The 9,670-nt window shown below is 38.0% G+C and overlaps 1 protein-coding gene across 3 annotated transcripts in view; it reads left to right on the top strand.

The window, feature by feature from the left end:
* LOC129770491 (ecdysone receptor) overlaps positions 1-9,670 on the top strand; it is a 680,728-nt gene that overhangs the window by 64,570 nt on the left and 606,488 nt on the right. Inside the window, exon 2 of one of the 3 annotated variants that reach the window (XM_055773359.1) lies at positions 879-929. The exons of the other annotated variants lie outside the window; for them this stretch is intronic. The gene's annotated coding sequence lies outside the window, so the exon portion shown is untranslated. The remainder of the gene's footprint in view (positions 1-878; positions 930-9,670) is intronic. 3 annotated transcript variants of the gene reach the window in all.

The raw sequence follows: 9,670 nt of genomic DNA, 5'->3' as shown, positions 1-9,670 counted from the left end.
TTGCTGTCCGCTGGTGGACGAATGAACTTGACAAATTCAGCTTATTGGCGACATCCCGGACCGAACTTCTCGGATCACGTCTAAACTGCTTAACTACGCGCTTGTGATCTTTTTCACTGACGGAGCATCCATTTTTGCCGTTCTTCACCTTCCGGTCGATGGTTAGGTTCTCGAAGTATCGTTTTAGTACTCTGCTGACCGTGGATTGGACGATTCCAAGCATCTTACCGATGTCCCGATGTGACAACTCCGGATTCTCGAAATGAGTGCACAGGATTAATTCACGACGCTCTTTTTCGTTCGACGACATTTTTCCAAATTTACGAAAATTTACAGTGAAGCATGCCAACGTGATCTATACACTCTTATCTGATTATAAGCGAAAGCTGAAGATATAATTCCTAAAAATTAAATTTCTACAGCGTTTTTTCCGTGATGCGATTTGATGTGACACACCCTTTAGAACGATTGAATTTGAGTCGAACAGATTCAGAATGCAAAAGTTGATTTCGATCGAATCGTGAAATCGTTGGGTAGTACCATATTCACCTGAGCTGAGCAAAACATTCAATGCTTATATGATTATTGTGCTCTGCAGTTCGGTGAAGAGTAATAAATAAAGACTGCGAATAAGGGAAGCTTAAGTGCTGTGTTTCAAATTTAGAATATCGATATCTCCACGATTGAATGACAACGACGAAATAATGTGCTGCAAAATTGGATGATAATTTTGTGAAAACAAAAAAAAGTAAAATAAGGCTCTTTCGCATGATAATAAAAGTCATTCAAAATTCAATTTGTTATTGTGAATGTATCTCTGCATGAATCACTTTATAAATTTCCATAAAAAAGTTCTTCTTCTCCTTATATTTCCGCAGGTAAGCTCTCACGCTTAGACAGACGGAAGGAAAGTACATGGTGAAAAAGTAGTAAGTACTGTTAATGACATCGCTGCCTTTATTGCTCATTTAACTTTGTTCATTAATTTCGAAAATGGCCGCACTCGGAAGAACATCACTTCCGAGCACATATTGACAAGCTGTCACTAACAACAAACCCAAACCAGGTATTACCGCTAATCCTGCCAACCGTCATACAACTAAGAAGATCAACTCCAGCTTAATCTCCGAAACTTTTCCGCCATCGTGCTGTCACAGAATGTCATTATTCCCGTTGGAAATGCTCATTCGTGTCACTATAGTCGTCTGGTAACTAACTAATAACGGGCGAAGGAAGTTTATTCCGGACCTAGGCCACACCGGTGTCATAAAAGTTGGTGCAACTTCCGCAGGTTGAAATGTCCTTTTTGATGCGAAAGTGTAGCTTTTTGTTCGATAAATTGGTATACGAAGATGAAGAAATTGTTATTGTCAAGCCAAGGACCAGTGACTGGTTGTGACAACAAATGGCGATGTTCGATCCAGTTTCGTATTGTGCGTGATTTGCCAGGGCCACGCCGCCACCGTTCGCATTAAGCTGAGGAGAAAAGTTTAACGACGCAACAAGGACACACGACTGTAAGCTGTGAACACAGTGCGCTCCTAGTGTGCGCCCACACTGCAAGCTGCAGGAGTCCTCGTCCCGATTCCGGACCCAAGTAAAATAGGCGGGAAGGATGAATGCTGCTGTGTGTGTTCGATGTGCCAGAACTAAGCACCCAACTGTTTAGTAAGATCGTTAGCAATGAAAATGGATGGGGGATTTCCGCTGCCGAGCTCAACTTCTCATAGCTCGCTGTAAAAAGGGATGCTGAATTGATTGCAACTCTTATTGCAATTGGAAAGTCTGATTTCTGTTGCAAATGTTGATAGCTTAGAGAGTATCAGACGGAAGTTCTGTTCGAAGGTTACATGTTCGACAGCAAAGATTCATCTTTCACACATAATTCAGAGCGATTATTTGAACTTCACCGCGCGAGCAGCACGAGCATGAAAACGTATAGCGTGTAATTTATTGGGGTCTCGGGTTTTTGTTCCATACCGAAATCACCAACATCTCCAAGGATGTCGCTCGCCGAAGGATGGAACATTATGATCTTATCTCGCGCTCATGCGTGCCGAGACATGCAGCTTGTTGCAGCGCCCAATAATCACGTTGTTGGGCGAGTTTTTGTTTTTCTTTCACTCGAAGGACTTATTTGTGAAGACTGAAAGCTTAGTAATGTGTCCCGGTGTCAATAAGTACGTAATTAATGGTTCGTAACCAATTTATAGCGAGTTGGAGTGAGTCAGTAAGAGTTCTCAGAGAATGAAATCACAGATTGTTTGTTGCACTGGTACAAATGTCTCTTGGTTGGTTGATGTTGCACCTCTTATTGCTTCACTTGGGTGCTCGGATTCCCAGTCATATTGAAAGAATCGCGAATTATCAGCAGTCATTATAATCCTTCAAATTTTGTTTCAACTCTGTTTAGTATTTTGCATAAGTCACTCTACTTTGAACAGAATGTGTAACTTATCTTTCTCATGATAAATAGTTCAAAAATGCAGTGAAATGTAATTGCAGTTGTCTTTCATCCAACTTTAACACGTTGGGCCCCGTGTCGGCTGTAGTTGAATTTCTGACTGTTTTCTTTTTAGGCAATAAATATCTTTGGGATTGACACTTCAATTGTGCAAATGCTGTCGTTGTGGGCTGAACGGAAACGTAATAAAAAGCAATTTGGGGTTCACTGTGTTAATATTAACATTTTTGATAGTTTTGATTATTTTTCCTATAGTTCACCTACAGTTTTGAAGACATTGTTGATTATCACAAATGTTATGGGTTAACTTAAATCATTGGCTAAGATGTTAATTAAGGTAAAATTCGTTTGTTGCGGCAAACAGACGCTGATTTTACGAAACTTAATCCCAGTAGTATTTTGTATTTTGTAAAAAAATATGTAAAAAAAATATATTTTGTGAAAAAATATGTAGTATTTGTTGTAAAAAGTCTTGACAAATGCTGTACAATTTTGTTTTTTATGGCTGTTTTGTCGTCTGTTCTATCATCATTCACTGACGTAAGCCTTTCAAACATTGGGAAGTTGTTCAATTAAACATAACATTTCAGATTTGGAAATGTTTGCCGAGGATCGCAAATTTTAGCGTATCTAATAATGTTTATGTGGCAATTTTTGCTAATCATTCTCATCTTCAAAGCGTAGTAAATGTGCAATATTCCCTTGCACAATTCCCCCCTTTCAATGACCCAATTCCCCACTAGGGGGGAATTCCCCACCGGTTGAAAATAACTGATCTATCTAATCCGAAGCAAACCGCGGCTATCGATATTTTTTAAAGCTTGAATTTGACGTGAAAGTAAGACACTCTATCAGATTAATATGCCTAAAGACTGTTTCAAATCGTTATATTTTTAATGAAAATAATTACTTGATGTTTTTCGAGCCCCGCAAAAATAAAACAAATGATATTTTTACTATCCATTATGTCATTATTGGTTCATCTATCTTTCAACAATTAAACAAAAATTTAACGGAGAAAAAATATTCATAACTAGAATAGTCAAGAGCTGATGAAGTGAGGGAGTTCAAAAAAAAGTTGTGGCATGGCGTACACGATTCCAGCTGTTATCTGACTGTTATCTGAAACACTGTTATCTGTAACAAAAAAAAATCGAACAGATTCTGAATCGGCATCTTTAGCTATCGCATGAACCTCGGACAAGTCAAAAACATCTTTTTTGACAAAATAGCGATCGTTTGAAAAACAAAATGCGATTTAAAACGTTTTTTCTTGCGTTTCCCGATTTTTTTTTAAAGTAGTAAAATATAAAAAATTTTATTTTTTAGAGGTTTATGTGATAGAGAGATGCAATTGAGATGCAATTCATCTATATATATAAAAATAGATTTCTGTCTGTCTGTCTGTCTGTCTGATTCTTATGGACTCGGAAACTACTGAACCGATCGACATGAAAATTGAAAGAAATGAAAGAAACACAAATTTCTGCATTACTCGGGAATTAATCAAGCAAACGAAACTAAATTTTGCATGTGAAGGTTTTAGGATGCAATAAATGTTTTTATGGTAGTTAGTCACTCCTCCCCCTCTCTAATGGGGGGCTACCATACAAATGAATCACAAATTTCAGCATTACTCGGGAATTAATCAAGCAAACGAAACCAAAGGTGGCATGTGGAGGTTTTAGGGTGCAATAAATGTTTCTATGGTGATTAGAAACTCTTCCACCTTCTCTAAGGGAGGAGAAGGGATGTGGGGGGGGGCTGCCATACAAATGAAACACAAATTTCTGTATAACTCGAAGACTATTCAAGTAAATGGAGCCAAATTAGGCATGTGAAGGTTTTAGGGGGCACGAAACGTTTCTATGGTGGTTCGACACTCCTCCCCCTCTCTAAGGGGAGGCTGCCATTCAAATTGCAGTGACCCTCTCCCACGAATAGAACATCTCAGATAATTTCAATATGAATAAGTATTTACAATAAGAAAGATTCCTACTGAAGATAGGGGAGAATCCAACCAATGATTTTCCAACAGGAACGATGGAATTTTCCATACTGTGCAAGTTGAAAATTCCCTACACATAGCAGGTAGCCAGTAAGTTAGTTCTAACGTTTTTAGAGTTCTGTACATCCTCACAGAGGGATCGAGGATTAGAGAAAAAAAAAATCAGTTGATAGTTGAACATCGAGAAGAACAGTTGTTTCTCTCGATAGAACAAAAAAGAAAAGTGCCCCAGACCGCTCGGGCGTTACATTTGGTGACAGCGGTGGGATGCTGTCCATGTGGGGACAGCAGCCCACCCATAGAAGTGTTTCAATTTTGACTGCTGCTGTTGTGTATTTTGGCGTTCCGCTGCTGCCAGAAGGGACGAAATTTTGTGCTATCAAGAATTATTTTTTGTGACCCATGTTGGTGCATGTGAGATCGAAGCTAAAGCAAATGAAGAGATCGAAAGAGTAAAAAGAATGTGACGTTGAACCGAAAAAGTGCTTACCAAAACAAGAAAAGGTAATTCCTAAATTAAATGCCACTGCGCAAGTAAGTTAATCTAATGGTGGCTAAAGTGTCTTCCGTTCAACGCTGAGCGGAGTTTCGAGGAAAGGAAGTTATTAGATAGGTCGTAAGACTGCCGGAAATTTAGTGCGACCAAAACCTTTTTGACTTGGTAATCCCATACTTTAAAAGTATGAACAGGGCAATCTGGGGAAATGGACTTATCGAGATTTAAACAGGTGTGATTTCAAATTTAATAAACACACTTCGAAGTGGAATTTAAAAAAAAAAGTAAAAGATTGAGCCATATATGTCTACAGCCAATTTAACAAAAATGTGTCCATTAATCGCAATCATAGCTTTTGAATGTACCGAAGGGCTGGAAAACCAGGAATTCTTTCCTGTAACGGCATGTATGTCCCAATACTTACTTAAAAGTTCATGAGTAACTAAAATGTGGGTTGAAATTATATTATCAAACATATGAATGAAACGAAATAGCGCTATAAATGCGAAGAAAATTAATGGAAGAGGTATACACACCCTTCAAATATATGATGAATGAATTAAAAGAGTAAATAGAGGAGTATTAATAAACGTATTATACGAAGAAATTTGAAAAGAAAAGAAAACTATTTTTATTGTAGCTGTAAAAGCACAAGTGTTTATCGATAAGGCGTTTTGGAAAATTTTATGGAGATATGATAAATTTATTTTTCATTTGGAATTGCGGAATTTCAGAATTGAGGGAGTTGATATAAATAAATACAGATATCATAGCAAATGAAGAACACACAAAAATTGAAATAATATACAATCAGTTATATATAAAAACAACCTCACAGACCAATTTTAGAGGAAACTCTTCTAGTTTCCCCTAAAACTCATTGAGTAGGGGGAGATGCAGTGACCCTCTCCCACGAATAGAACATCTCAGATAATTTCAATATGAATAAGTATTTACAATAAGAAAGATTCCTACTGAAGATAGGGGAGAATCCAACCAAGGATTTTCCAACAGGAACGATGGAATTTTCCATACTGTGCAAGTTGAAAATTCCCTACACATAGCAGGTAGCCAGTAAGTTAGTTCTAACGTTTTTAGAGTTCTGTACATCCCCACAGAGGGATCGAGGATTAGAGAAAAAAAAAATCAGTTGATAGTTGAACATCGAGAAGAACAGTTGTTTCTCTCGATAGAACAAAAAAGAAAAGTGCCCCAGACCGCTCGGGCGTTACAAAATGAAGCATAAATTTCTGCATAACTCACGAACTAATCAAGCAAACAAAACCAAATTTGGCTTGTGGAGATTTTAGGATGCAAGAAACGTTTCTAAGGTGATTTGGTACTCCTCCTCCTCTCTACAGGGGGTGGGGTCTGAATAATTCGAGAATTCAAATAGAATCAAATGGAATCAAACTTGGCATATAGAGGATACGAGGGTTTTTGGGTACGAAAAATGTTTCTATGATGGTATGACACCCCTCCCTTCACTGGAGTAGAGAGAGACCCATAAAAATAATACACATATTTCGACCAAACATATTCCAACCAAACATGACAATTGAAAATTTTCGGAAAACTCTGAGTGAAAATTGGAAAATTCGCATATGTTCTACAGTTACATATTGACAAGCGTTGTTAGTCCATTTGATGTTTACGCTAACGAAATTGATCTTCGTTCAAAAGTGGAAATGGATTTTAATGTGATAGAACGCACTCCTATATCGTTTTCTATCTATATAGATAAAAATGGATCGCTGAAAACTCGAGAAAGAAATTGTCCGATTTAGGACTGTCTTTATTCTATCATATTTTCTATATCAAACATTTATTCCATGTAACGGAGAAACATGTTATTTGCAAGTGGTTAAAAAATCTTGAACGAGAATTTTGTCTGAAAATAATCTGATATTAGGCTGTCAAAAAAGTCCTGCGGTATTTTCGCGAGGTGTCGTTGTAAGCGCGTAGTTCTAGTTGTATTCATTGTATCGAGTCAAACTATAGCTTGTTGGAAAGGTATTTTGCGCGCTATAATATAGTTTTTGACAGTGTTTTGTTTGGTTAAGTCGTTCGTGAGTTTTAGTGTCGCAAATATGGAGCAAAATAAAGAGAAAATCCGACATATTTTACAGTACTACTATGACAAAGGCAAAAATGCATCTCAACGATGGTTTCAGTGTTTTCGTTTTGGTGTAGAGGTCGTCGAAGATGCGCCACGCTCCGGAAGGCCTGTCGTCGAAAATTGCGACAAAATCGCTGAATTAGCCGAGAAAGACCGGCATAGTAGCAACCGTAGCATCGGCCAAGAGCTGGGGATAAGTCATCAAACCGTTATTAACCATTTGAAGAAGCTTGGATTCACAAAGAAGCTCGATGTATGGGTGCCACACACGTTGACGCAAAAAAACATCTTTGACCGTATCGACGCATGTGAATCGCTGCTGAATCGCAACAAAATCGACCCGTTTCTGAAGCGGATGGTGACTGGCGATGAAAAGTGGGTCACTTACGACAACATGAAGCGCAAACGGTCGTGGTCGAAGCCCGCTGAAGCGGCTCAGACGGTGGCCAAGCCCTCATTAACGGCCAGGAAGGTTCTGCTGTGTGTTTGGTGGGATTGTCAAGGAATAATCTATTATGAGCTGCTTCCCTATGGCCAAACGCTCAATTCGAGCCTGTACTGCCAACAACTGGACCGCTTGAAGGTAGCACTCATGAAGAAGAGGCCATCTTTGATAAACAGAGGCCGCATTGTCTTCCATCAGGACAACGCCAGGCCACACACTTCTTTGGTGACGCGCCAGAAGCTCCGGGAGCTCGGATGGGAGGTTCTTTTGCATCCGCCGTATAGTCCGGACCAATGCACCAAGTGACTACCACCTGTTTTTGTCCATGGCGAACGAGCTAGGTAGTCAGAAGTTAGCCACAAAAGAGGCCTGTGAAAATTGGCTATCCGAGTTTTTTGCCAATAAGGAAGCGAGCTTCTATAACAGGGGTATTATGAAGTTGGCATCTCGTTGGGAACAAGTCATCGAACAAAACGGCGCATATTTGACTTAAAACAGATGATTGTAACTAATTTTATGAACAAATGAAAATTAAAAAAAAATACCGCAGGACTTTTTTGACAGCCTAATATTATAATGACGAGTTTTGGTAGTAGTACTAGGAATTTTATAGTAAAAGGTAATTTTAAAGCCATTTTTAGAGCCATGAACGTTCGCTTAATAAGAAAACGTGGATGTGATCACGAAAAATCAATTTCGGGCGGGACCATATACATTCGACATGAATCAGTTCAGTAGAACTTAAGATATCGTGTACGCCAGTTTGGAAAAACTAGTTTCGAGAAAAACGCGTTTGAAGTTCATTGTTATGGCCGTACCAGGTTAGATACCGCATCACTAAAATGGCTCTAACTCGGTAAATAATATGATGTTCGATAAGTCCTTTGTAGTGTATATTCTTGAATGCCTAAGTTACAGAAATATGGAGGAAATAAAATTTTATTTTTTTGAATTCCTAGACTAGAATACTGCTTCAACGCTTAAAACACGAGCATTTAACACTTATTCAACCATTTGTCTATACATTTTCTGCTTTTTACATAAAAACTCATCATTATAATATGAAAATATTATGCGACACAGTTCCTGTTTAGTAACCATTTGCAAAAAACGTGTTCCTCTATTAAGTAGAGTACACATTCGATATGGAAAAGCAAATGATTTGATATCTTCCGCCGCCGCGTATTGTAATATATTTATTTTGGGGATTTCTTTCTGTCGAGTGGTTGAGTGTCCACGTTTACAGATGCGATTCTTACCACAGTGAATCCTGATCCATACTCCTCTTCATTAGTCACTCCCATCCATATTAATCGCAAGAGAAACACACTATAGAGCGATTCCTCTAGTCGCCAATATCATACTAACATTCCTTCCTTTCTTCCTGGTGACTGTAAAGATGTGACCGGCGTCTTTATTGACTATTCAAAGCTCGACTCACGGAAACTTGCACAATGAGAATGGATTGCTGCTCCCAGTGTGCTTTCTGTGCAATTTCACTGGTTCATGTCAATCACGTAGAGCAACTTTGGAGTGTACAATCTATTGAAGCTGAAACTATAGTTCATGCTTCAAGTGCATCAGACTTCAAGTAGATCAAGTGTATCGGGATTTTTTTTTTCGAAGTTCAAAACAGAAAAGATTGTTAGGTCCTTGTTTGATGGTCAATTTCGCACCGATGCCATAAATTTACAAAACAACAACTCTGCTATTAATCGTCTCAAATTGTATCTTTGATGGCTATATTGCAAACCATTAGACCCATTTTTTTTATTTTTTTTTGTTAGGGTGGTCATTTCCATTTTAGGATGGTCCGAAAAATCATTTTTTCCACCTTTTCCCAAAAAATGAGTTTTTTCAAAAATTCATAACTTTTGAACCACTGAACCGATTCAGATAACCGACACATCAAATTGAAGACAATTAGCTTTTTCATTAAAAAATATTAAACTTAAAATTTAAAAAAAATTATTTCAGTAGTCAATATTTGTAGACGTTTTTATTTGTTTTCATGGCTTTGAACTAGAGGGCGCTATGTTTTTTTGATATTTTTTCATGGAAGGTGAGGATTTTTTACATTACATATCTCTATATCAGAGATGCTAATTTTTAAGTTTTTGAGATATGATTTTTCGAAG

Source organism: Toxorhynchites rutilus, chromosome 2 (assembly GCF_029784135.1).
Source record: "Toxorhynchites rutilus septentrionalis strain SRP chromosome 2, ASM2978413v1, whole genome shotgun sequence".
NCBI classification, from domain to species: Eukaryota; Metazoa; Arthropoda; class Insecta; order Diptera; family Culicidae; genus Toxorhynchites; species Toxorhynchites rutilus.
This window is presented reverse-complemented; position numbering and strand designations above follow the sequence as displayed.